The sequence below is a fragment of the Lepus europaeus genome, chromosome 16 (genome assembly GCF_033115175.1).
Source record: "Lepus europaeus isolate LE1 chromosome 16, mLepTim1.pri, whole genome shotgun sequence".
NCBI classification, from domain to species: domain Eukaryota; kingdom Metazoa; phylum Chordata; class Mammalia; order Lagomorpha; family Leporidae; genus Lepus; species Lepus europaeus.
This window is the reverse complement of record NC_084842.1, coordinates 76,032,202-76,059,445: the sequence shown is the minus strand read 5'-3', so window position 1 is coordinate 76,059,445 and position 27,244 is coordinate 76,032,202. Positions and strand designations below refer to the sequence as shown.

The window sequence follows — 27,244 nt, the reverse complement described above, 5'->3', positions numbered from 1 at the left end:
TTATCTTGAACAGGCTAGACAGGGTTACAATTCCAGCCCTCTGATGGGTTTTGTTCTTGCCTTTGATTGGTTGTTACTCCAGCCTCCTGATTGGTTGTTATTCTAGCCCTGTAATTGGTTGTTAGCAGTTATTCTGCTTCTCCCCTGATTGGCTAATCTTGGTAGGGACTTTTGTGTATAAAAGATCCAGCACTGGCAAGTTTCCCAGGCAGCTCCTCCCTTGGAGTCCCCCTATTGATGTCTGGGGCAGGAGGTTTCTCACTATCGATTGCTTCCCTTGCTCTACAGAAACTTCTGAGTTGTTATAATCTCATCTGTCAAATTTTGCTTTTGCTGCCTGTGCTTTTGGGGTCTTATCCAACAAAAAGATCATTCTATACAGCAGTTTCTTTAAGTGTTTTCCCCATGTTTCCCTCTAGTAATTTCATAGTTTCATGTCTTACATTTAGGCTTTTGATCCATCTTGAGTTAATTTTTTTTTTTAATTTGGGCTTTCAGCATATCTGTGTATGGTTTTTGAGTTTTAGAAAATATATGAATATGAGGCAGCTGTTGAGAAAAAAGAGTGTTTAGTAGCAACACAGTGGATAAAGGTGTGGCACCTAGGTTTGAATGTGAAGAATGAAGGATTCTTCATGTTCTCTCTCAGCTATGACCACTTGACAGGACTCTCTTTCCTCCCTCTTGGCTTTATGCAAGCCCCGTTGAAGGATAGGTAATGACAGGAAAACTTCAAATCTACTTCTCTTACCCTCTGCATTAAGTCCTCACATTAATAAAAATGTCCGACAAATACCAAATGTCTATCATCTGTCCCTTTTAATTTTATTCCTCCTTTGTAGAAAGCTGAACAAAGGATTGCTTACATGTTACTGGGAGTTTTACTAGTGACTGAAAGTAAGAGATAGGGCATTTGCCATTGTAGCTAGCTTTTCCTCTTGGGACTTCTGAAGATTCAGCATCACATTTCATTCCAGAAACATCCACAAGTAAATATAGACTAATCATTGTATTAAAACAAGAAAAATAATTTTTGTGTTATTTTCTTTATTTGAAACATATGGATAATCTTTAACATACGTAGTAAAAAAAATGCTTTAGCCAGAGTGCCATTTTGTAAACAAAATAAAAGATAGACTTCAAGAACATTCAGAGAAAATTTCAATTATCCTAGTATTTCTGCCATATCATAATTATTTCTGCAGACAAGAGGAATAAGTTGGAGAGAATTTACATCTATGTTTGCTTAATTTTTTTTTCTGTCATTAGGTTTCACTTCTCTCCCATGTTAATATGTGGAAGTAGAGCCACCTGTTTTCCATTGGGCTTTCAGTTTAGGTAAATTTGTACAACACAGCCATGTATTCCTAATCAGAATGTTCTGGAAATCTGAAGTAAGTTAATGATGACAATAATTAAAAAAAACCTACAGTCTGTAAAATAAATTCCAGGAAGACATCTCTATCCCCCTAAAAAAGAAGAAATCTAGGAACAGACACACAGACCTCCTGTGCAGACTTAAAAAGCTTTGTGAATCAGGTTTATGGATAAAGAAATCAGTTGACATTCATATGAGTGTGGAAGGAGAATATTTAAATGTAAACATAGACATATGTAACAGAGACAATATGTATTTTCTTACAACAAATCAGAATAGATCAGTATAGAGAGATGTTTTTAACAGGCTGCATTCAAAACGACTGTTGTGAATTGTGGAAGGTGGAAGAAAAGTGTTCTTGCTCATAATATAGCAAAGCTGTTTTGAAGCAATATTTCCTGGTTTCTATTTTAAGTTACCAGTAGGGAAAGTTATTTTCTTGTATATGTGTCAAAAAAATCAGATCAGAAAGGCCATCTACAATTGATTTTCCTTCTTGAAAGGAACAAGGAAGGGAAAGATTATCTTTGCTGTCCTCCATCAGGGTATTATGCCTGTCGGCTGTGTGCAAATGATTTATTCTGAAAAGAAAACTTTCTACTTAGAGACATTCTGGGATGGAATGTGTGCAAATGGAATGATATATCCAGAAAGCCAGTTTTGTGCAACCTGTCTCCCTGTGCATAAATACACATAAGCATCAGTTTTCAACAATGGTTCCAATAATTGAAAATAAATGTCTGCTTTTTAGGCTAGCGAGACAGCCACCCACTAGTTCTCTCCTACAGAAGGGAAAAGAAAGCTGGATTTCTCAGTTCATCATTTTTCTTGTAATTAAGGGTAATATGTAAAACTTAAGAAAAACTTAAGTCAAATAAAACTGTCTAATTAAAAATGAGGCAATGACCATAATAACTCAGTAGCTCTTAGCTTACCTGATTTCCTATTAGTCCTCCACATGCATTTATAAAATCTTTGTCAAAGGCGATGATTAGCTTTCAGTGGCCACGTTTCCTCTCCTGAGCAACTGCTGCTGAGGGAAATAGACTATTCAGATAGGATAGGCCTAGATCATCGAATCATTCCTATGGCCCAGGCGTAGATGAAGGGCAGTCAGTAGTTGATAACTTACCAGAGCCACATGGTATTAGGGGAGAATGCCAGGAAAGCAAAATGGTACGTATTTTTGCCAGATCTTCTTTCTCCTGTCATGAGTCATTGCAAGGATGATGCTGTGACATGATTCCCTGATGAAGTAAGAATAACCTTAATGGGTGTTTGCAGCAGAGAGTAGATTAATAGGATAGGAGAGGTACTGAGCTACAAGCAAATGAGAAAGGTAGCATTTCAGTGTTCCGTGAGCTGTGCTTAGAGCGTGTCATGACATTTTATGTTTTGAATTTATATAAATCCCCAATAGATTCAAATTTTAAAAATAAGAAAATGCCTTAGGATAGAGTAGGCATGCACTAGATATTTGTTTATTAGAACAATGGCAAACATGATACATATTTTTGGTTGTGATTTTGGGTGGTATTTCTTTTTTTTCTTTCAAATTAAAATATTCTTAGTAAATATATAAATATCTAATATCAAAAGAATGAAACACTTGATTCTAATATTGATAAGAATGTCTTAACTTGATAGGAAAATTAACAGGTGAGAGATAGTTTGTAAGTATATTCTAGGAACTCTTTTTCCTCCTTAAAGCTTTTGTAAAACTACATAATATTGTGTTCAACTCCACATGTAGAAATATAAGGATACTCCAAAAAGTTTGTGGAACAATAAAGTCAAGTGATAAGTATATTTTTATGTGAAATTTTGAACTTTATGTGTAGTTCTTATGTAATATTCATTGTTCATAAACTTTTTGAAGATTCTTCAAAGGAAGTTTAAGAAAATGGATACACCTATTTAACCTTGTTTATGTTTCATCAATTGAAGGGATATGTGATACATTTTTTAGATGGCTCAGGAAACATCCCAAGCATAAGAATGTAACTCTATTTAAAATAACTGAATCCTTGTACACATTTCTCTGCTGTCCCACGATCCATAAACATTCTTAAGTGCAATATTGTAGCATTTATGTCTTCAGAATTTCTTCCCTTTGCTGCAAATAACTCAGTTCATTAAAAAGCGCTGATAAGCTTCCATCCTTGCTCCCTAATCTTTGCCATCAGTGTTGGGATGACCAAAGGACAGACATTGAGCCTGGTTGCTTCTTTGTCACCGTAGTCATTATCTCTGTGGAAAGCAGGCTTGATTCTTGCCAGCAAAGCTCCCAGAGGTGAGATCCATTCAGTTCATTCTTACTGGGGTAATAAGGCTGGGTTCCTATTTCAGTGGCCTTCCAGGAAGAGAGGTCCCTTTTCTTTTCTTTTGAAGATCGATTGGCTTGCAAAGACGGATAGCACTACTCTTTTTTTTTTTTTATCTGTTTCTCTCTTTTTTCATTTCTTGGAAACTTTATAGTTGTGTACCATAAGAGGTCTTCCTAGACAAATTGTTTGTCAGTGCTTTATGCAGTGCTATAAACATGATTCTGGAAGCCAAAGAACTTTTAATGGGATTCTTTGGCAAAGCTGAAGTCATTTCTGTAATCCAGCTCTGTACTGATAGTTTTGTTGATTTTTGAAATAGCATGATGCGATAGAGAGAGAGAGAGAGAGAGAGGAAATGCAAAAAGGATTTCTAAGATTAGTCACTTGAGCATTCTGTGAGCCCTCTGGAAAGACAACCAGTTACAACCTTTTTGCCATTTTTTTAAAAAAAGGTAATTGAAAATAATTATATGTGTGTGTGGTAAACCACAACAATCTTTCTGCATTGTAGTGCTTAAAATGGATGCTTCTAGAACAAGTTAATGAGGGGGTTTCACAGCAACAACTTTAATTTCAGTCAAGTGGAAATCAAATAAATTCCACATAAAATTTGAACATCTACTCTGTGACCTTGGCCTTCACTGGGATCTGAAAACAAACAAACATAAATAATAGTTTTAAGTAATTCATATAATTGAGACTTTCACTCCAGTAGTGAGTTTAAAAAGGGAAAGAAAGCTCGTGATAAAATTTGACAGGTGCTCTGAGAGTAGTAAATATGAGGAATTAAGGGAATCTATGCTTTTGACATCATAATCTCTAAGGAAGTGTTTTATATCTGACTCATTTTAGGAGAGAATCTGTGAACTTGTAAGAAGACATGATATGTATTTTTTTTTTTTGCAGTGAATTTGATATTTACAAATCACACTCAAGACATTCAAAAAACATTTTTGTGTGTTATTTATCAATAATTGAACACTGAACTCAAGGATAGTGAGAGAACTCTTTTCTAAATAAAGTCACTCCAGTCACTTTTTGCTTATATTGGCCTCTTTGGGAGGAATTCAATTGCAGTTGACTAAATCCTCAGTCAATTTAAAGTTCATGTTTCAGATCAGGAATGTTTCTTTGAATGAGTCCACTTTACTTTCTCCTTCCTTCGTAAGATGGCCTTGGGAACAGGGTTAAATCTCTGGGTCCTTGTGTTGGGAGAAAGAGATACTTCCGGTCTCTGCTGTCTACCCTCATTGCTCTCTAGGATATGGTTGCCTGATACCTTGTCGTCATGTCCAAAGAAGCTCAGACATGCTGCTGAAGGTGGAGGCCCCTCAGACTCTGGTTTTGACTGCCCATGGTTTTTAGCAGAGCTGGAAAACCATAGCATGCAAGTAAGATCCAGCAGCTGTAGGCTGGATTCAGCCACACTCACTCATTTGTGCATTGTCTAAGGCTGAATGTTGTAGTTCTACAACAGCAGAAGTGAGAACTTGTGACAAATACCATTTGACCTGTGAACCTAAGATATGTACTCTGACCCTTTCCAAAATTGTTTGCTGATCTCTGAACGCTCTGGATGTCCTTGGGCTGTACACTCTTTCTATTCTTCTGCTTGACATGTTTCATTTTTAAGTGCGCACTGGAATTTTTGGACCTCCAGCACTTAAACCCAGGCCAAGTGGGATCAGAGCTATGTTAGGTGCATCTGTCTTGAGGTGTCTTTCCTTGTTGGCCCTAACCCTCTCCTGCTTTGCTACTGTGGCATCATGTTGGATGTGGACTGGAAGCAGAGCACTAGCCCTAGCTCAGCCTCTCTCCATCAGTCGTCCCATCAATATTTCATGTCTACACTATTGGCTGCAAGACTTTGGTATGTTCTTAGGGACTCACGTATCATTTTCAACCTAATTATGCCTCTTGGAAATCTGCCTTTCTTCTTCTATGCAAAGCTTTCTGCATAGTGTCTGGAGGGAACTTTCCTTGTAAGAATGAGTCTCCTCTTTGCTAGAAATAGTCTATCATATGAGAATTATTTGTTAGAAACGAAAATTCTCAGGCCCTACCCTAACCTCCTGAATATTGGGGAGGGATCCAGAAAGCTTTGTTTTACTAGGTCCTACAAGTGATGGTGATGTCTAGTGTGGAATACTGAGAACCTCTGCCTTGTATCCTTGTCTGGCACTAAAACTAGATGATCTGTGTTAGTCAGGTTCTGTTCTTGATGTGTACAGGAGAGATTTAAAAAAATAGGACACTCTTTCCCTTTGCTGCAAAGGTTGCCTGGAGTAGACTCAAAAAACGTATTTTGAAAATTAAGTATTTTGATCTAGACTTTTGTCCTTGCATTTATCTACTATTTTTAATCCTTCCTGAGACAATCAATGCCAATAGTTATATAGGGGTAAACACACAAAAAAGTGTTCTTAAAGAGAAACATCCAGGGTTTCTGAACAAACACTCCACATGTACTCATGATACAAATTTATGTAAATGGTGAAGTGCATGTCTGAAATCATGATACTAATTGCTGACTTGGGAATTTCAACCTTAGCCTGCAGCTGTGACAGTGACTTCAATATTAGAATCTCCTTAGGCCTTCTGTGGGCATCTCAGACTTAGCAGGTGTAGAAAGGTGACTCATGCACTCTTTCTCTTTCCCCTCAAACTAGCTTCTGTTTCTTAAATTCTCAACCTTGGTGGACAGCTACGGGTAGTGATTATAAGCATTGATTTTGGCGTTGGGCTGATCTTAATTCAACTACCAATTTCATTATTTATTAACTTCATAATCTTATACAACCAACCTTTTAAATAGTACATTTTTCTGTAAAACAGGTAAAACAGAGTAAGTCCCAACTACCATGGATCTTTTTAGACATTTGGAGAAAACATACGCCTGGTAAATGATAGTTATTATCCTGCGCTTGCGTATTCTCAGCATCCGCTTCGTGAACATTGCTGTATCATTGAACAGTTTCTTTCAGAAATTTTCACTGGACAGTATCATATTCCTTTCAACAAGTTGCCACTAATAAAATCCACGTACAGTTATTTAGAGGAATAACATGTTTTCTTATTGCTTCTTCCTCTCTCTAATTGACTCACCCCTTCAAGAGGCCATGAGTGGTTTTGCAGTTTTGTGAATGCACAAGAGTGCCATATCTAAGACTCACCATTTGTGTATCACCTGAACCTTGTAAAATTCTGTCTGCACACTTGCAACGTTACATAGCACTCTCTTATTCACACAAGCACACATACACAATCAGTTGTACAAGTAAACACATTGACGTTACTCTCATACAAACTCACATGTATGTGTACTCACACAAACTCGGAGACCACCTAGCCACACACACACACACTCGTACTATCATTCACACACATTTGAATATTTTCATATTTTTTATGAAAAAGCCAGGGCTTGCATTGTGATGCAGTATGTTAAGTTGCTGCTTGTGATGCTGGCATCCCATATCAGAGTGCCAGTTGGAATTCCGGCCTCTCTGCTTCCAATTCAGATTCCTGCTCACGCACCTGGGAAGGCAGCAGAAGATGGCCCAAATACTTGCCGCTTGTTCCAGACTGCTGGCTTGACCAGGCCTGGCTGTTGTAGCCATTTGGAGAGTGAACTGGTTGATGGAAGACATTCTCATTCTCTCTCCCTCTCTCCCTCCCTCCCTCCCTCCCTCCCTCTCCCCCAAGCTCCCTACCTCTCTCCTTCTCCCTCTGGCTCTCCTTCTTCCTGTCTCATTCCCTCACTCTGTTTCTCTATCACTCTGACTTTCAAATAAATAAATCTCTTTTTAAAAGCAGCAATGTGTTTTTCTCTAACAGAGGCAATGCATTACCACATGTTTCCATAAAACTATTGAGGAACAAATGCCTTTCTTTAATGTGCTTATGGACTCTGTAGGGGGAGCTCTGCTGTCCCGTCCCAGCTTTGCCTCAGCAGTTCCCAGAGTTCCCACTCCTTCAGGGATTCTGTGCCCGTGTCTCCTTAGCCACGTGTGCACACTGCGTTCAGCACCCTCTCACACAATTACCTGTTATCCTGAACTCACTTGAGATTGAAAAATCTACTTGGGATTATTTCTGGCAACTGCCATTGTACCTGATGAGAAAGATATGTGTAAAAAATTATTTTTCTTCAACTGAATGGGTAGGTAATGAATTTTTTGTCTGCATTATGTGTAGTTAAGATGTATATGGGCTCAGTCAAAAATATTATGTTCTACTAAGGATTTTTAAATCTGGTAATTGCATACTTACCTATTTTAATCATAAGCAAAGACTCCAGAGAAGTAGTAAATCATCTTTTAGGAAAAACTGGGTAAAACAGAATTAACTACTTCTTAGGATAAATTATTCACTATTCTATATTTTTATTAGAGACTTTAACTGTTGTACCATTGTTTTCATTGTTCTGTTCCATCAAGTGCAATAGAAAGTTCTGGCTTTTTTTTTTTTCTTTACCTACTTTTTGGAGTCATAATATCTAACATTCCTTGAACATTCTTTGCGTTTATCATAAATTATTCCAGATGGTTTTGAAAGCTGATTTCATTTAGTCTTGAAATCTTTCCTAGGGATAGGAGTGATTTTTATTCCCATTCGGCAAATGAGAAAGCAATTATTTTTAATTTTTATTTTGCATGTAATATGTTGTACTTATTTGAGATGGAAAGGAGAAGGGGGGTGGGGCAGAGTCAGAAAACTCCTATGTGCTGGCTCATTCCTCAGATGTCCACAATGGCCAAGGCTGAAGCCAGGAGTCAGGAACTCAATCCAGTTTTCCCATGTGGTTGCAGGAACCCAGCTACTTGAGTATCAGCACTGTCTCCTAGGGTGTGCATTAGCAATAAGCCAGAGTCAGGTGACAGAGCCAGGAATTGAACCCAGGTACTTTGATGTGGAACTTGGGCTTCTTCAGTGCTAGATGTAAGACCTGCCCCAGTAACAGTGATTTTGCCAAGAATTTACTTGATGCTAAATGGTATGTGAAAGGCAGAACTGGTCTTCGCAGCTGTGTTTGTTGGCCTTCAGAGTTTGTGATAGCTATGGTCACAGTTGTTGGACATTCATTCTTTTTTGTCTCATTAACTTCTATAAAATCTAAAGTGGAAAGAACTCAAAGAGAAAAGGTAAAATACTGTTTGATTAAATCTTCCTATGAACTTTTAAGGAAGACATGATTTCATATTATCAATTATCTAACTTCCATTATTAGCTTTGTTCTCTATGTTAATGCTCTTTGATAATTTATATCATTTACTCTATTGTACAACATTGATCCTGATAAATTCTGACTTGCACACTTGGAAAGATCCTTATTTCATGTGTGTATGATCGCTATTTGTATATTTTTTCTATTTTCCCCACTTGGCATGTTACTTCTACAAATAGCAGCTAGAAACCAGTGCATAAACAAACATATGTTAAAGCCCACACACACCTTCAAGCCTTGTGATGGCCAAAATTATAGGAAAGAATATCGATGTTGAGTAGTATTTACCTGTGGTTTGAATAAGATCTGATAGATTACATTTCCTTGATTATGAAATACTATGTTTTGTAAATATGATGGTGAGGGATGCAGATCTTATTTCATAAGCTTAATAGAGGGTAGGGGTTGATTCTCAAGGAGCATCAGAGAGGAACGTACTGAGAGAATATGTTCATATAGACAAATGTCTTATTTTACATTGTCTCCTTAGTTCATTGTAAACAAGAGGTGTCAAATGGCAAGTGTTGTATATTTGTTTGTGAAGCAGAATTTTGCATCTCACATCACTTCTCTCAACTACACATCTGTTGTTGACCTCTCATTTTTTTCCATGGCATTTCAGATTTGTAAGGAATTTATAGTTAAGATTAGTGTGGTGAATTTCTGAAAGACAGCAGCAACTATCCCTTATTGGAAGAAAAACATCAACTCATTCTGCTTCTGTTACCATCCTCAATGAAACCACTTTTTCACTGTGTTTAACTGTCTTGTTGACCTCTAATAGATCATGCCCTCTGTATTTAAATTTGCGATGATATGTAACAAAAATACCAGTTTTCAAAATGCTTAATTCATTAATTATGAAATGGTTTATAAATATTCTGTTCCATTTCTTTTGAAAGAAAATTGTAAAGAAATTAAAGTGCTTCTATTTTCATATATATCAAATTCATACTCCTATATAAGTTTAATAAGTAGAGTTAGTATTAGGCATTAGGTTAGGTATTAGTTAGGCATTAGGTATTAGTTCTACTACATTTTTGTCTGCACACACACATACACATGTTGTATGTATTAAATACTCATGTGTGTGCATAACAAAATTAGCTTCTACAAAATTCCTTTGAGCTTACTTTAGCATTGATTACTCACTTGACAAGTATGTATCTAGTCTGCTTGATGTGCTAGGCTTTCTTTCTAGGAGACACAGATGTAAAAAGGACCAAGTGAGACCCAATTTTTCCTCTGCCTGGAGTTCAGAACCTATCGGGAGAAACACACAATTAAAGAGAGTTATGAATACCACGTGATACATGTTTTTCTAGTGCAACATATGGGAGAAGTGCCACCCATTTCAGAAAAGCCTATGAAAGAAGTAGGAGTTAGCTTGGAAACAGATGGGGAAAGAGGGTTTTTGGTGAAAGGAATCTATCCCCTTTTTATGTAAAAGGGAGTTTTAAATAATAACCTCCATTATGAAGGGGTAGCTGGCATTATAAAGTGTGATATAGCAGGGTGCTTAGAGGAATGAGCAGCAGGTAGAGAGATAATACTTGTGTTTGTCTACTAGGGTTGCTATACCAAAATACCACAAGAGTGGGTCGCCTGTACAGCAGCAGTGTCTGGTGTCAGAGTTCTGGAGGCTGATGGTTGGCAGTCCGCTTGTCTGAAGGGTTGGTTCCTCCCGAGGACTGCGAGGGAAGGATCTGCTGCAGGCCACTCTCCTTGGATTGTAGAAGGCGGTCTTCTCCCTCTCGTCTTCACATGCTTCCCCTGAGCTTGTCTCTGTGTGCAGATTTCATCTTCTCCTAAGGGTATCAGCCCACTCTAGCGACTTCCTCTTGACTTCCTTTCGTATGCAACAATTCTGGTCCCAAATAGCGTCACATTCTGAGGTCCTGGAGGTTAGAACTTTGGTGGTGGTGGAGGTTAGACTTTGGTGGTGGTTGGGGTGAGGAGATGACCACTTTTCAGCCCATAGAAGTGACCAGTATAAAGAATGCACTTTTTACTGCATAACAGATAAATGCTTTGGACAAGGCAGGTTGGAAGAATGAAAAACATTAAATGTACTCAGTTGTATCTTTGGAAGGTAAAAATCATAGTGCAATGCTGTGAAAGGTCTATTTTCCACCTATTTTCAGTATTCACGGTTTTCTAGTGCCTAATCAATTTTTTCACATTGTACTTTTTTTTTTTCATTTCACAAATTGGAGATAAATGTCTATACTTTCAGTTACCTCTTAGTAAGGAGTCATGGCTGCAGGTTTCTGAGCTGTGTTGGAGCTTGGAGATCAGCAATTGCAGTGAAACCACTTGGAGAGGTGATAGTAGATTGACAGCCATCAAGGAAAATGGCAGCTGTGGCTTTGGTTTCAATCTTCACAGCCACACTCAGTGTCCCTCTAGAGGGTTCAGTGGCCTCAGTGGACCTGGCTTGGTACTCAGCCAATGTGAGCCCACAGCTGCCTTCTTGGTTTCGCTTTCCTAATCTGCTTATTACTTTGTGAAGAGAAAGATTTCTTAAGGAATAAAGGAAGTAACATTGCACTTTAATCAGTTGCGTCCAGCTTGGGGATGCCTGCTCTGTGTGCTTTGCCTTGTGATCTAGACAGCCATTTCTCTGTTCTCAGGTATTAAATGGTCTGTTCTTAGCAGTTCCATCCTTTTTGTTGCCTAGCGGTCAATCGCTTCCTGCCAATCATGGATCTGATAGATTGAGTCTTTCTCTGGTACCTCACTTCCCACCTCCGTTGCTCCGTTCTTGTCTTTCCTCCCAGTTTCCTGTTTTCATTTTTTTTCCTCCCCTGGCCTTTTCTTCCCTCTTGCCTCCCTTTGTCCTTCTTTCCTTCTTCAGCCCTTGTCCTCCTGTTCGTGTAGACAGCAAGTAGGAAACACGGCTTCAATTTGTTACTGAAAGTTGTGTGCTTAGTACTTTGAGGAAATTCTTGTGTGGCTTCTTAGCTGTAACTACACAGAATAAGAGTTTCTTTTCTTTTTTTTTTTTTTTCATATAGAAAGCTAATTTATTTTTGAGAAACTCCCAAGTTTTTTTTTTTTAGACTTTTATTTAGTAAATATAAATTTCCAAAGTACAATTTATGGATTACAGTGGCTTTTTCCCGCTCCCGCTCCCATTCCATTCACATCAAGATTCATTTTCAATTATCTTTATATACAGAAGATCGATTTAGTATATATTAAGTAACGATTCATCAGTTTGCACCCACACAGAAACACAAAGTGTAAAATACTGTTCCAGTACTAGTTATAGCATTACTTCACATTGGACAACATATTAAGGACAGAGATCCCACATGAGGAATAAGTACACAGTGACTCCTGTTGTTGACTTAACGATTTGACACTCTTGTTTTTGGCATCAGTAATCTCCCTAGGCTCTAGTCATGAGTTGCCAAGGCTATGGAAGCCTTTTGAGTTCACCAATTTCGATCTTATTCAGACAATGTCATAGTCAAAGTGGAAGTTCTTTCCTCCCTTCAGAGAAAGGTACCTCCTTCTTTGATGGCCCTATTCTTTCTACTGGGATCTCACTCACAGAGATCTTTCATTTAGGTTTTGTTTTTTTGTTTTTTTTTTTTTTGCCAGAGTGTCTTGGCTTTCCATGCCTACAATACTCTCATGGGCTCTTCAGCCAGATCCGAATGCCTTAAGGGCTGTTTAGGACATCTGCCATTCTGAGTCTGTTGTGTATCCTGCTTCCCATTCTCTCCCTTTTTGATTCTATCAGTTAGTATTAGCAGACACTAGTCTTGTTTGGTGATCCCTTTGACTCTTAGACCTATCAGTGTGATCAATTGTGACCTGAAATTGATCACTTGGACTAGTGAGATGGCATTGGTACATGCCACCTTGATGGGATTGTATTGGAACCCCCTGGCACATTTCTAACTCCACCATTTGGGGCAAGTCCGATTGAACATGTCCCAAATTGTACAATTTGAGACAAGAGTTTATTTTCATTCAATACATTGATCACTTTTCTGCCAGTTCCAAAAATCATAGGTATCAATAAACCAAAGAGTTGAAACCTGTTAACCTCTCAGATACTAATCTACTTTTTTCAAATTTGGAATTTAATCTTTTTTCTCTTTCTTTTCTTCTTATTGTAGCACTGAAATCCTTGTTGGTAAAAATGAATTAATAAATATGTAAAAATATCAATTGTCACATAGCAAATGTGTATGTGTACAGGTGGCTATTAGACAATTAATCAAAATTAGTAGGGTTTCTAACATTTGTAACTTGGTGAACTAGGCACTGTTTCTTTATTATTGAATTTTCATGTTTAGATCTTGTTTTTAAGAGACTTATTTATTTGAAAGAAAGAGTTACAGAGAAAGGTAGAGACAGAGAGAGAGAGAGTCTTCCTTCCACTGATTCACTCCCCAAATGGCCACAATGGCCAGAGATGAGCTGATCCAAAGGGCTTCTTCAAGTCTCCCACATGAGTGCAGGGGCCCAAGCACTTGCGCCATCTTATACTGCTTTCCCAGGCACATCAGCAAGAAGGTGGATCAGAAGAGGAGCATCCAGGACTCGAACTAGCCTCAGTATAGGATGCCAGCACTGCAGGTTGAGGTTTTAGCCTGCTGTGCCACAGCGCCAGCCTCTTAGACCTTTTTTTTCCCCAGTCCATTACCAGAGAGCTGGATTGGAAGTGGAGCAACTAGAACCCATATGGGATGCCAGTGTCAGAGGTAGCAGCTTTACCCTTTATGCAACAATGCCAGCCCCTGTGTTTTTAGATCCTAAGCAGATTAATAGTAACACACAGCTATCTGTTGCATAATTGTTGAAGGAAGAACAGCATTATTGGTCTTCATGAGGCATTTTGTTTTACAGGTTCTATTGTCTCACTTGTTGGCAAAAATATGCAAAGGAAGACTGACGAATGAATCAAATATGCAGATTCTATAACTGATCAAGTGTAGCATTGCTTGAGAGTTTTCATTTTTCCTGGTTTATAAATAAAGGCCTGAAATAATGTTTGTGCTTAAAAGTTTTAATATGATAATACTTGCTTTGAGTAAGATGTTAATTCATGTGAGTCATAACAGGTGAATAATGAGGGATAGTAGAAGTAGTCTTGAGATTTAGTATTGCACTAGCTAGGTGTTTGAGTTATAGCAAGTCATATAATTCATGTTGGACTTGGTGTCCACATTGGTAAATTCAAAGGGTACACCTCCAAGATCCCTTAGGGTTCTTTAAATTTAGTAACTTTATATTTCTATAATTGTCATTATAGTTACAAAAACATCTGTATATTAAGCCAGGAAAGAATGTCATTTTAGTGGTTACTTTGAATGTTGTAGATATCTGAGGAAGAAAAGTGACAATGGCAAAGTTTTAAAAAATCCTAATGTTGTCATTTTTATATTTGACATCACTGTTCCTTAAGTACTTAGGTCTCAGGATTCCTTCACATTCTTAGACCATTTGTTAGTGTTTATAATTTTATAAATTAAAGCAGAAAATTTTAAGATATATATTTAATAAATGAAAAAACCTTCATGGGTTAACATAAATAATATATGTTAATGAGGGGGTGGGAGTGAGGTGCAGCAGTTACGTTGCTGCTTGGGATCCCAGTATCCCATATCAGAACGCCTGCTTGAGCCCCAGCTACTGTTTGCTTCTGATCCAGCTTTCTGCTGATGTGCTGGGAGCCAGCAAATGATGGCTCAAGTGCTTGGGCTCCTGCTGCACTCAGAGAAGACCCAAATGGAGTTTCTGCATACTGAATTCAGCCTGACCCAGCCCTGGCTGTTGTGGGCATTTGGGGAAGTGAACCATTTGATAGATGATCTCGTTCTTTGTCTCCCCTATCACTGTGCCTTTAAAATAAATAAATTTTTAAAAAATGAGAATATATTTATGCAAAAACACATTTTCCCCACACAAAATAGTTTGGAGAAGAGTATCACTGTTTTGTGCTTTTCCAAGTTTTGGTAGTGTCTGGTTTATTAGACGAATGTGCATTCTTCCACCTATTTCCACGTTCAAACAGTTGTGGTATCACCTAGACAGCCTCTCCGGAGAGACTGAAAATGAAAAAGACAAATGACATCTTATGTTCTTATAATTGTAGTTCTGACCTCTCAGGACCCACTGAAAAGCAACTCAGTGACCCCCATAGGACTTTGTGCTTTGAGAATGATTGTCCTGCAATTAAAAAAAATATATGTTTCTGCCATAGAAAGCATGATTTTAAAACTTGGCGTTTTGATGTATCATTTAGTTATTCAAAGGTTACACTTGACTTTTCATACCAAAATAATGTGCAAATCCTCCTGCATATGCATAAATTTTCTTTACCACCTATTTGTGATGAGTGAGCCTAGAGAGGAGGGAGGGCTGGGGAAATGTTGGCCAATGGGAACTTAGTGACAGTGAGATGACAGAAATAAGTTCTGGTGTCCTGTGGTGTGGTAGGGTGACTAGAAAAAAGATGAATGTACTTTATATTTCAAAAAACCTAGAAGAAAGGATTTTGAATGTTTTCCTCACAATAAAATGAAAAATGTTTGAGAAAATAGCTCTGCTGAAATTGGTGTGTACGTTACACCACTTAAGTATGTGTGATTTTATGTGTCAAATTTTTTTTTTTTTTTGGACAGGCAGAGTGGATAGTGAGAGAGAGAGACAGGGAGAGAGAAAGGTCTTCCTTTTTGCCGTTGGTTCACCCTCCAATGGCCGCCGCGGCCGGCACATCTCACTGATCGGAAGCCAGGAGCCAGGTGCTTCTCCTGGTCTCCCATGCGGGTGCAGGGCCCAAGCACTTGGGCCATCCTCCACTGCCTTCCCGGGCCATAGCAGAGAGCTGGCCTGGAAGAGGGGCAACCGGGATAGAATCTGGTGCCCCAACCGGGACTAGAACCCGGTGTGCCGGCGCCGCAAGGCGGAGGATTAGCCTATTGAGCCACGGCGCCGGCCATTATATGTCAATTTAAAAAATGAGAAATCTCCCAAACAATTTTCTTCTTTTTTAACCTCTTTTAAGAAACTTTATCTATTCTTCACTTGACTGTAAATGCAATAAAGGGACAGAGTATTCAATTGTATCCTGTGTACTTAATTTCTAAAAAATATGTATTAAATGGACAAATAAATGAAAAATACAGGAAAGAATAAGTGACCATATTAACAAAGTTTAAATAAATTGCTAACTGTTTTGCTTGGAGAACTGAGTTCTTAAATGTCTGAATCATTCTCACATAGGCAAAACTGGTTAAAACTACATGAATACTTTATCATGTCTCAGGTGCAATTTGAGGAAGCCCCCTGAAAGAGCATGTGTCCATTAAGAACACTGAAAGTGTACGAGCTGTAGCAATGTAGACATGTACATACCTGCTGATGGAAGTTTGCGTTTGTATGTTAAGCAGGAATAATTTTTATGATGCTGCACTAATAACCATGACCGCTGTTCTGCACTGCCAGAGTTGTCACTAGAGATCCATGAAAGGCAGATACGCAGCCCACACTCCATTTGGAGTCAGACCACTTACATTGTTGTGCTAATTGCATGCAGCAGATAAAAACTCCTTACTCAGCCCCTGTGAACTTCCATGTCCTCTCAAGAGCTTTCTTTCTCTCTCTTTTTTTTTTAAGATTTATTTTATTTATTTGAAAGACAGAGTTACAGAGAGAGGTAGAGACAGAGAGAGGTCTTGCATCTGCTGGTTCACTCCCAAGATGGCCACAACGGCCAGAGCTGCGCCAATCCAAAGCCAGGAGCCAGGAGCTTCTTCCGGGTCTCCCACGCAGGTGCAGGGGCCCAAGCACTTGGGCCATCCTCCACTGCTTTCCCAGGCCATAGCAGAGAGCTGGATTGGAAGAGGAGCAGTTGGGACTAGAACTGGCACCCATATGGGATGCTGGCGCTTCAGGCCAGGGCTTTATCCACTGTGCCACAGCACTGGCCCCAAGACCTTTCTTTAAAAAAAAATCCATCAACTTTCTAATGCGTCTTTAATTTTTCCTCATGGTTCTCTGTTAACCTTTCTGCAGGTTAGTGCCTCAGGCTCATCATTTACCTGGTTTGTAGTCTGTCTTTTATATATGAATCTTTTCACAAGTTGTACCAAAAGTAAACTGGAAGATATTTTTCTTCTTCTGTGGTTTGAGAGCTTCATAGATAATTTATAAAGGCCATCTGATGCCAAGTATGTCCACCTCAGAACTGGACCCAGCGAAAGTCTCCTCTCTTGTAGTTCATCCTGAGATGTTCTGCAGTCAGATTTTTCTAAACAGCAGTGCGTAGCTTTGAAAGTAAATCTTCCCATGCAGCGCAGTGAGTGTGGAAGGCCTCTGCTCCAGCCAAGCAGACATCTGATATTGTGCAGTCTCTGAAGAAATCAGAAGAGCTTTTAATCTTCGGTTTTCTTGTGTTCTGTCACAATCGTCACCAGCAAATATTCACGTGCATTTGTTTCCTCTGGGCATTTACTATGCTTAATGTTTTTAGAAAGACAAATTTCTCAATACCCAATTCAGTCATCCAACTCATGATAATCATACATTGGACTTCGTATTAGATTATTTGGTTGCTTCTTTTTATGGGAGCCAAACTTGAGTACAGAACAAACTGACTCATTGAAAAGGATTCCAGGGATGTCTGATCATCAAATAGTCTTGTAATGCTTCTCTTTCTATACAGAACTCCATTTGTATTTCTCAGTGCCTACACATTTCTGAGTACTTGTGTCAGTATTGCATTTTCATTTCCTCCTTTAATCAGCATGGCATTTTTAATACTTTCATTAATTTTCATGTCTCTCAAGGAATCTCTTGGATTTTTTCGTTTTGTAACATATCTCTGCAAAGTGTCCATCATTACTGACACCAAGCCATGTGAACACACAGAATAAATTTCTGGCGATGTGAGCAGTCTAAAATGTAACAACTGCTTGTAAGGTACTGTGTTATTCACAGCAGAAAGGGTCCAAGTCCAACTGGATGGGACAGATTTCCAGGATGTTGTTGAGAGCATTTAGGGGTTGGTGCAAGTCATTGAGCTTCAGGGTCTTTCGACAGCTGTTCTCTCTGGGGACAATAGCTAAGGTACCCATGTTCGGTAACAGAGAATGAATTAACCAAGAGCAGAAACCAATCCATGGTCACCAAAAGTTCTTAGATTGAGAAAAAGGGAAAAACTGTCAAACCAGTGAAGTCAGTGCATACTTTTAAATGCTGATCTTGAAGTGTGGGATGAGGTAGCACTGAACTCTCAGAGGCTGTAAGTAGTCACCTTGGATGCTTCTACTGCTTAGTGAAGGGGTTTCTGTAGCAATGTAACCCATATCTCCCATGTGCCACTGTTTTAATCACAAACTTTGTGAAGATCTATTTTCTAGATATTGAATCTTATTACCTTTGTCCAAGCACAGAATGTTGAAGGATTACAGATATAACTTCTCTAAAAATTTAGAAACATTTTTGTTTAAATTTACTAATTTGTCACTTTTCTCTATTTTACACTCTTCTGTAATATTGTAGCCAAATATAATACACACATACACACACAGAAGCATAACATTATTAAAGCACAGGTTATATAGTTTTAACCCATACCCTCGTATTAAAGCTCCATTTCCCCGGCTTTTTCGCTTGTTCCTTGGTTCATTCATCTATCACAATTTTGAGTAGTTGGCATGCCAGAACTGAAAAAATAGGTGGGTATTGGAAGAATAGAAATGTATAGAATTACATTTTATATAGAAATGCATAGAATTAGGAAACCCAAAGCAGAGAAAGAGAGAAAGAGATGAATAATTCCATGATAAGTAACAAGCATCAGAATATAGTTGGTTTATTAGGCTTTTTCTCCAAGGACTGTGCCTACCTGATGGGGGTGGCATCTGTAGTGCTATGAATAGATATGTCAAGTCTGAAACGCTGCACCTAAAATTTATATACATAGTTTTACATTTTTAATATTAAAAATAAAGAAAAAATATACTGAAAACAATAGTCATGATCATGATTTTTTTTTATTTATTTGACAGATAGAGTTAGACAGTGAGAGTGAGAGACAGAGATAAAGATCTTCCTTCTGTTGGTTCACCCCCCAGATGGCTGCTATGGCCACATGATGGGTTTTTGATCCAGTTGTGGTAAAGAAATTTTGTTGAGCTCCTCACATCCAGACTGCATATATTTAATGTCACTATGATCACTGTGATGCTTATTATTATTCTACGATGCAGATATCCATTTCTTGTTTATAGATGAATTAGTTTTATTTGGAAAAGATGAATAATTTACAATATTTTTTAAAATAAATATCTTTCTACCTATCTATCTACTAGTTGTTTTGAAAGGCTGAGAGACGGATAAAGTTCTTTCATCTAGTCCTTGTCCCAAATATGCAAAGAAGCCAGGATTGGGCCAGGCCAATGCTGGAGCTAGGAACTTATTCCAGTTCTCCCACGTGGGTGGCAGTGACCCAGGTACTTGAGCTATCACCTGCTGCCTCCTAAGATGTGCATTAGCAGGAATCTGGAATTGGGACTGCAGCAAGCACTCAAACCCAAGGAGTCTGATATGGGGTGTGGTTGTTCAAAGTGGCCAATGACTATCCAGAATCTTCTATATGCTAAAAGCAGTCATGAAAATCAGTTTTGCAGAAGTGGCAGTGTTTACTAAAATTTGTTTTCATGTTTTGCAAAATTGAAAAGACAGTACATACTTTGAGGAGATAGGTTATCTATCAGCACGTAAGCAGGATATGTCATTGATGATAAGTTCACGATGGGATTGCAATTTACATCCCTCTTCAGAGCCCATTGCATTATTAAGAAGTGATTGTTAGATTTCTGATACGCTTATGAAGGTTCTTTAAAAAGCTCATTGGAAAATGTGCATTAGAATTTTAGAAATCTTATTTTAAAAAGCTTATTTATTTGAAAGGCCTAGGGTGAGAGAAAGCAAGAAAGCAAGCAAGAATGTTTCCTACTTCCTGGTTCAGACCTTAAATGACTGCAATGGCTGGAACTGAGCCACATCAAGCCAGGAGCCTGGGGTTCAATACACGCCCCACACATGGGTGGCCTGGAACCAACAGTTGAAACTTCACTTGCTGCCTTTTAGGATATATATCACTGGGAAGCTGGAATCAAGAGTGGATCCAGGACTAGAACCCATGCACTCCAATATGGGATGCAGGCCTCTCAAGTAGCATCTCATTCACAGCAGTAAATGTCTGACCTGCACAGTCTCAGTTAGTTCTGTTTCACACGAAATTTTGAAGTACAGCAATATGGGGTCTGCTTTTATATGCTGAATGGCATAGAGACTGTTAGATATTTCAGAGACTTTGTGCTATTTTTATTGTGGAAATATTCAGATGCAATAAAATTTGAAAGAATATTTCAGTGATCATCTTGCACCTACCATATAACTCAAGAGTTGCTAATATTTTTCCACATTTGCTATATCTACATTTATCTCATGAACAATGTAGAAAAAGCTATGTTATTTTATCACTTGTATTTTCCATGATTGGAAATTTCATCTAAAAATACGATTTATAAGAACTTTGGAAGACAGTTTGGCAGTTTCTTATAAAATTAAATATAGTCCTATCACAGAATCCAGTCATCATTCTCCTCGGTATTTATCTTGTTCCTTGGTATTTTAACTATGTACACATAAATGTTTAAAGCAGCTTTATTCACATCATCAAAACGTGGCAGGAGCCAGAGTGCCCTTTATTAGATAAGCAGATACAGTTTGATATATGCAGGCAGCAAAATATTATTCAACACTAAAAAAAATGAGCTTTCAAGTCATGAAAAGATGTGACTGACCCTTAAATTCATGTTACTAACTGAAAGAAGTCAAACTGAGAATGCCGTATATTCTGTGATTCTAACTATGTAGCATCCTGGAAAAGGCAAAAGTATGGAGACACTAAAAAGGTCAGAGGTGCCAAAGGTTAGTGGGGAGGAGGATGGATAGACAGAGTGTAGAGGACTTTTAGGACAGTAAAACTATTCTATATTTTGCTGAAACGGTGGGGACACATCACACTTTGTACAAATCTGTAGAATATATACCATCAAGAATGAATCTTCCTGTAAACTATAGATGTAGAGTACCGATGATGTGCAGATCCAGGTTCATCAGTGGTGATGGATGTGCCTCTCTTTCATAGGATATTGATAGGGGGAGAGGCTATGGCTATGTAAACTCAGGGGATATTTGCGAACTCTATTTTCTACTCTGTTTTGGTATGAACCTAAACTGCTCTCATAAGTAAAATTTAGTTTAAAAATTTTATTACATTTTTGTTAAATACTTTTGAGAATAACATATAGATGTTATTCTGTACTTTATTTTGTATCTCATCAGAAGGTACTTGATGTCACCTTTTTCAGTCATTAGGGATATTAAGTGTAATCACTAGATGGATCATCTTGAGTCAGAATATAAATATTTATGCTGATTTCAATTCCATTTGTAGAAATTTCAATATATAATGTTCCAGTCATGATTTCCATAAGCAATAGAAACTAACCCAAATGAGTATTCCTTATGGAAATAGACTTGCCTTTCAGTACTTTAAGTGGTTGATATCTAGTAGACTTCCAGCAGTGATAGAATAACAGGGATGGGATTTACTCTCCTACTTCAAACAACTAGGAAATTAATAAAAAAATATATGACACAATAGTTTCAGGCATTGGGAAGTGCAGAGAGGAATTTTGAGACAAGTGGAACAAGGTTGACCTCTGAGATTCCTCAAGCTTACTGCCTAGAGGGGATTTCAAAACTTGGTGCAACCAAGGGAAGCCCAAACAGAGTTACAGTATTTCTCAATAGAAAATAAAGGTGCCATAGTTCAGGGAGGACAAGACAACTAAAACCTGAATCGAAACGGGCATAGACGAAGAAAATATATAAAAACCTCTGCAGAACTATGGAAGGACTCACTCAGGTCTTTGGAAGATCATCAACCATGACTGTGAGGGAAACAGGTCAGACTGGAAAATGAATCAATGGAAATGAGGAATGTATAAGAGAATCCCAACATTCACATGAGGAAAAGAATAACTGTGTTCCCACAAGCAGGAGTAGAAAAATCCTGTTATAGAGAGCATTGAGTAGAATCATCAGAAATGTATTATCTTAGCAGGAAGGCCAAATTAGCCCTAGATCAAAAGCTTTCCTGAACTTCGCCTAGCAGAGTGATCAAACTAAATCAAAATGAAATACCTGCATCCCAGAATATAGCCCTACAATATTTAAAGGGATAAACCAGAAATTTCCATACCAGCACTGTACAACTTATAACACCTTAAATGCCATGCAAGGAAAAAGGAAAGTATGATGCTTACATTAAAGAAACAGCAATCAATAGAAACAGACCTAGTCAAGGAATGAGAGATGTGGATGGCATACACGTCACATATCCAAAAACATATAGAGACGTTTAAACATGATGAGTAGAAAGTGGGAAGATATAAGAAAAGATGCAAGTTTGATTCTATAGATGAAAAGTGCAAAGTGAAAAAGGCACAAATATGATAAAAATGGTTACTAAAGAATAGGTGTTGAATTAAGGATATTTTACTAGAAAATACATGAAAATCAAGCAGAGTATGAGAAAATGTCATTGAACTTTGAGAAGGTTTCAAGTGATATGACATACATATAATTGGAATTCCAGAAAGTGGGAGTAGGCAGAAAGAGTATTTCACAAAATACTGGTAGACTTTTTCCTAAGATACTGGTAGATTTTTCCTCAAATTTAGTTAGAACTTTAAAACCAAAGAACTAACAACATACAAATGAATACAAAATGGAACCTGAAGAAAAACACACATCAGGGTACATGCAGAAAAACTGCTGAATAACAACAATGAAGAAAAATTTTTTAAAAGGCAGAGAAAACAAGGCACATCATGTACAGAATGAGTAAGATAAGGATCACAGATGTCTTGTAGAAGACGCTGGAGTGACATCTTTGAAGGAGGTTTCTCTCCAACACTGCTTGATACGTATTCCACAACTATGAAGCTGGTTTCCATTTCAATTCAGTTGAAAAATTTCTGATTTTCTTTTTTCATGTCTTCTTTGGCATGGATTACTTAGACATGCATTATTTACATTTATTGTTATCTTTCTTTCACGAGAAATCCTCATTCTCACCTTATAGATGTTTAAACTGTATTAATTAAATTGAATAGTTTAAAAGCTTTCCATAAAAACAAACTAGCAAAGTGAACTCCAAGGCCAGGTGTCATCCCTGATGGATCTACCAATCTTTGAAAATGAAAGAATGTTGAAACTACAAACCTTTCCAGAAAACAGAGAAAAATAACACTTCTTAAGCATATCTTGATACTAAAATCAGATAAACTCATCATAAAAAGAAAACTGCCTACCAATTCTGATCTTGTATGTATGTATCTATCAATCTAGATATAAAATTGTTTTTAAAATTTAGCGAATCATTATAGCAATAAATAAAAAGAATATTGCATCATCATCAAGTGGTATTTATCTCAGGAATGCAAAGTTGCTTTAACATTTCAAAAATCATATTGCAATTCCACATGTTAACAGATTTTTTAAAAAGAAGTAGTACTGGACAAGATTTGCCAAGTAGCAATAAAAACTCATCGGACTAGAAAGGAACTTCTGCAGACTGACAAAGGGCATCATTAAAAATACAGAGTTAACAGACTCCAATATGGTGACTGCTTTTCCTATAAATTCATAAACAAGACAAGAATTTCCATTCCCACTAATTCTATTCAACATTGTTCTGGATATCCTAGACTGTCTAATAAGCCTAAGGAACTAATTATATAGCTTGGAAAGGAAGCCAAGAAACTCTCTAACATAATGGTTTTGTAGAAATCTTTAGGCATTATAAAAAAATGTACTCAAACTAACAAGTGGATCTGCCAAGATTATAATATGCAAGGCCAATGTCTAAAAAATAGTATTTGTATGTGAGAGCAAAGAACGATTGGTAGGTGAAAATTTTAAAATCATTTACAGTAGGATCAGAAAATATGAAGCATGAAAATAAATTTAACAGAATATGTGTAAAATCTAAACACTAAAACAAAAAAATATTACTGAGCAAAATTAGAAAAATCCTAAATAGAAAAATATGGCATGCTTTGAAGACTCAATATTATTACTGTGACTACATTCCACCAATTAATTGGTAGAGTCAATGAAATTCCTTTTAAAATTCACATAGGCCTTTCTGTGGAAATTGATACACTGTTTATGATATTTATATGAAAATGTAAAAAAAATGCCTCACACTCTGCATAGCCAAAGCAATTGGGCAGAAGCAGAGCAAAGTTGGAGAATGTACACAACTTGATTTTGAAATTTAGTGTAAAGTTGCAATACTGTACACAATGTGGTTTTGCAGCAAAGGCATTCATTTATATCTGTTGAACAGACAAAGAGTCTAGGAAAAGACCTCCAAACATGTACTTATTTTTATGGCAACTACTAAGGTAACTGAATGAAGAAATGATAATCTTTTTAAGAGATGACAATTTAAATATTAATATTTATATACAAAAAAGAACCTGACTCTAACTTCACATCATCTGGAAACATTTAACCCATAAGGCTAACCATACAACTCTAGAAGAAATCATGGGAGAATATCTTGATTTTGGCTTTGGAGGTGATTTCTTAAATATTGCACAAAATGAAGAAGCATTAAATAAATTTTTCTTCTCCAAAAGACTTAGTGAACAAAAAAGAAAACCATAGAGTATGAGAGAGTATTTATATAGCCTATGTGATAAAGGCTTTTATTTGGAAAATCTGAAGAATGCTTACAATTCACTAATACAATAAGCGACTGAGTAAAAACAGTGGGCAAAATATTTGGACAGATATTCCACCAAAGATGTTAAAAGGATGTCATACATCTGAAGATATGTCTAACCTAGTGACTCAGTAGGGGAATGAGAATTGAGAATGTGAGGAGATACCACTAAACCACACTTGAATGGCAAAAACTAAGAATACATCCCATCTTGTTCATGAACAACCAACTGAAGCAAAGGAACTCTCGTTATTATTGGCAAGAATGCAAAAAGGACTAATTAGTATTGGAAAACAATTATGAGGTGTCTTATAAAAATGAAGATATTCCTCCTACCTAACTAAGAGTTACTACTCTTGGGTGTTTACACAAGAGAAATGGAGTTTTTGGTAACCAAAAGGCTTAAATGCAAACATTGTAGCTTTTTAATTTTTATTTTATTTAAAGCATACAAATTTCATGTATTTCATATATACATATTTAGAAACATGGTGATTTACCCCACCCTCCCCCTCCCTCCCATGCACCCACCCTTCCTCCTCCTTCTCTTCTATTCCATTTTTTTTTTTAAGATTTATTTATTTACTTGAGAGTTAGAGTTACACAGAGAGAGGAGAGGCATAAAGAGAGAGAGAGAGGTATTCCATCCAATGATTCACTCCCCAATTAGCCACAACAGCCGGAGCTGCGCTGATCCGAAGTCAGGAGCCAGGAGCTTCTTCCGGGTCTCCCACGCGGGTGCAGGGGCCCAAGGACCTGGGCCATCCTCCACTGCTTTCCCAGGCCATAGCAGAGAGCTGGATTGGAAGTGGAGCAGCCAGGTTTTGAACCGGCGCCCATATGGGATGCCATTACTTTAGGCCAGGGCGTTAACCCACTGCACCACAGAGCCAGCCCCTCTCCTATTCCATTTCTTACAATACCTACTTTAAGTTTACTTTTTACTCATAAGGTTAACCCTACACTTACTAGAGAGTTCAGCAGATAGTAAGAAGAAAAAAAAAATACACTGTTCCTCAATAGTAGAGACAAGGATTATAAGCCATCATTGAATCTCAAAATGTTAATTTTACTCCTATATATTATATTTCTCATACTCTACTAGTTACCACAGGTCAAGAAAACATATGGTACTTGTCTTTTGTGGATGTGGCTTTAATCACTAAATATAATGGTTTCCAGTTGCATCCATTTTGTTGCCAAAGAGAGGATTTCATTATTTTTTATAGCTAAGTAGTATTCCATAGTATATATGTACCATAATTTCTTTGTCCAGCAATTAGTTTATGGACATCTGGGTTGATTCCATATCTTAGCTATTGTAAATTGAGCTGCAGTAAATATGGGGCTACATATAGCTCCTTCATATGCTTATTTCATTTCCCTTAGGTAAATTCCCAGAAATGGCATTGCTGGGTCATATGGTATATTTTTTTTCAGCTTTCTGAGGTATCTGCATAGTGTTTTCCACAATGGCTCTCCCAGTTTACATTCCCACAAACAGTGGATTAGGGTACCTTTCCCCACACATCCTCATCAGCATTTATTGTTGATTCCTATATGAAAGCCATTCTGACTGGGGTGAAAGGAAATCTTACTGTGGTTTTGATTTGCATTTCCCTGATGGCTAGTGGTGCTGTGTTGGTTGGCCATTTGGATTTCCGCGTTTGAAAAATGCCTGTTGAAGTCCATTGTTCATTTCTTCACTGGATTGTTTGTTTTGTTGTTGAATTTCTTGAGCTCTATGTATTAATCCTGTATCAGTTTCTTAGTTTGCAAATATTTTCTCCCATTCTGTTGGTTGCCACTTCATTTTGCTGTTTCTTTTGCAATGCAGAAACTTGTCTCGATTTGTTGAGGTTTTCATCATTAATGGATGTTGTAATTTATTGAAAGTTTTCTCTCCATGTATTGAGATAATCATATAGTTTTTATTCTTCAGTTTGTTAATGTGATTTGTGAATGTTGAACCATCCCTGCATCAGGGATAAATACCCCTTGGTCTGGGTGAATGATCTTTCTGATGTGTTGTTGGATTCAATTAGCTAGTATTTTGTTGAAGATGTTGTATGTATGTTCATCAGGGATATTGGTCTATAGTTCCCTTTCACTATTGTATCTCTTTCTTGTTTAAGAATTAAGGTGATACTGGCCACATAGAAGGAGTTTTGAAGGATTCTTTCCCTTTTAATTGTTTTTGAATAGCTTGAGAAGAACTGGAATTAGTTCTTTAAATGTCTGATAGAATTAAGCCGTGAAACCATCCAGTCCTGGGCTATTTTTTTTTTGGGAGGATCTTTATTACTCATTCAATCTCTGTCTTGGTTATTGGTCTCTTTAGATTTTCCATGTCTTCATGACTCAATTTTGGTAGATTGTAAGTGTCTAGGAATCCAAACATTTATTTTAGATTTTCCAATTAGTTGGCTTATAGCTCTGTGTAGTAAATCCTAGTGATTTTTTTTATTTCTGTG

The 27,244-nt window shown here is 37.4% G+C and overlaps 1 protein-coding gene and 1 pseudogene across 2 annotated transcripts in view; one reads left to right on the top strand and one right to left on the bottom strand.

Annotated features, from left to right (window-relative positions):
* SLIT2 (slit guidance ligand 2) overlaps window positions 1-27,244 on the top strand; it is a 388,499-nt gene that overhangs the window by 112,663 nt on the left and 248,592 nt on the right. The gene's annotated exons all lie outside the window — the stretch shown is intronic.
* On the bottom strand, window positions 17,015-17,732 carry LOC133775402 (ribosome production factor 2 homolog; annotated as a pseudogene).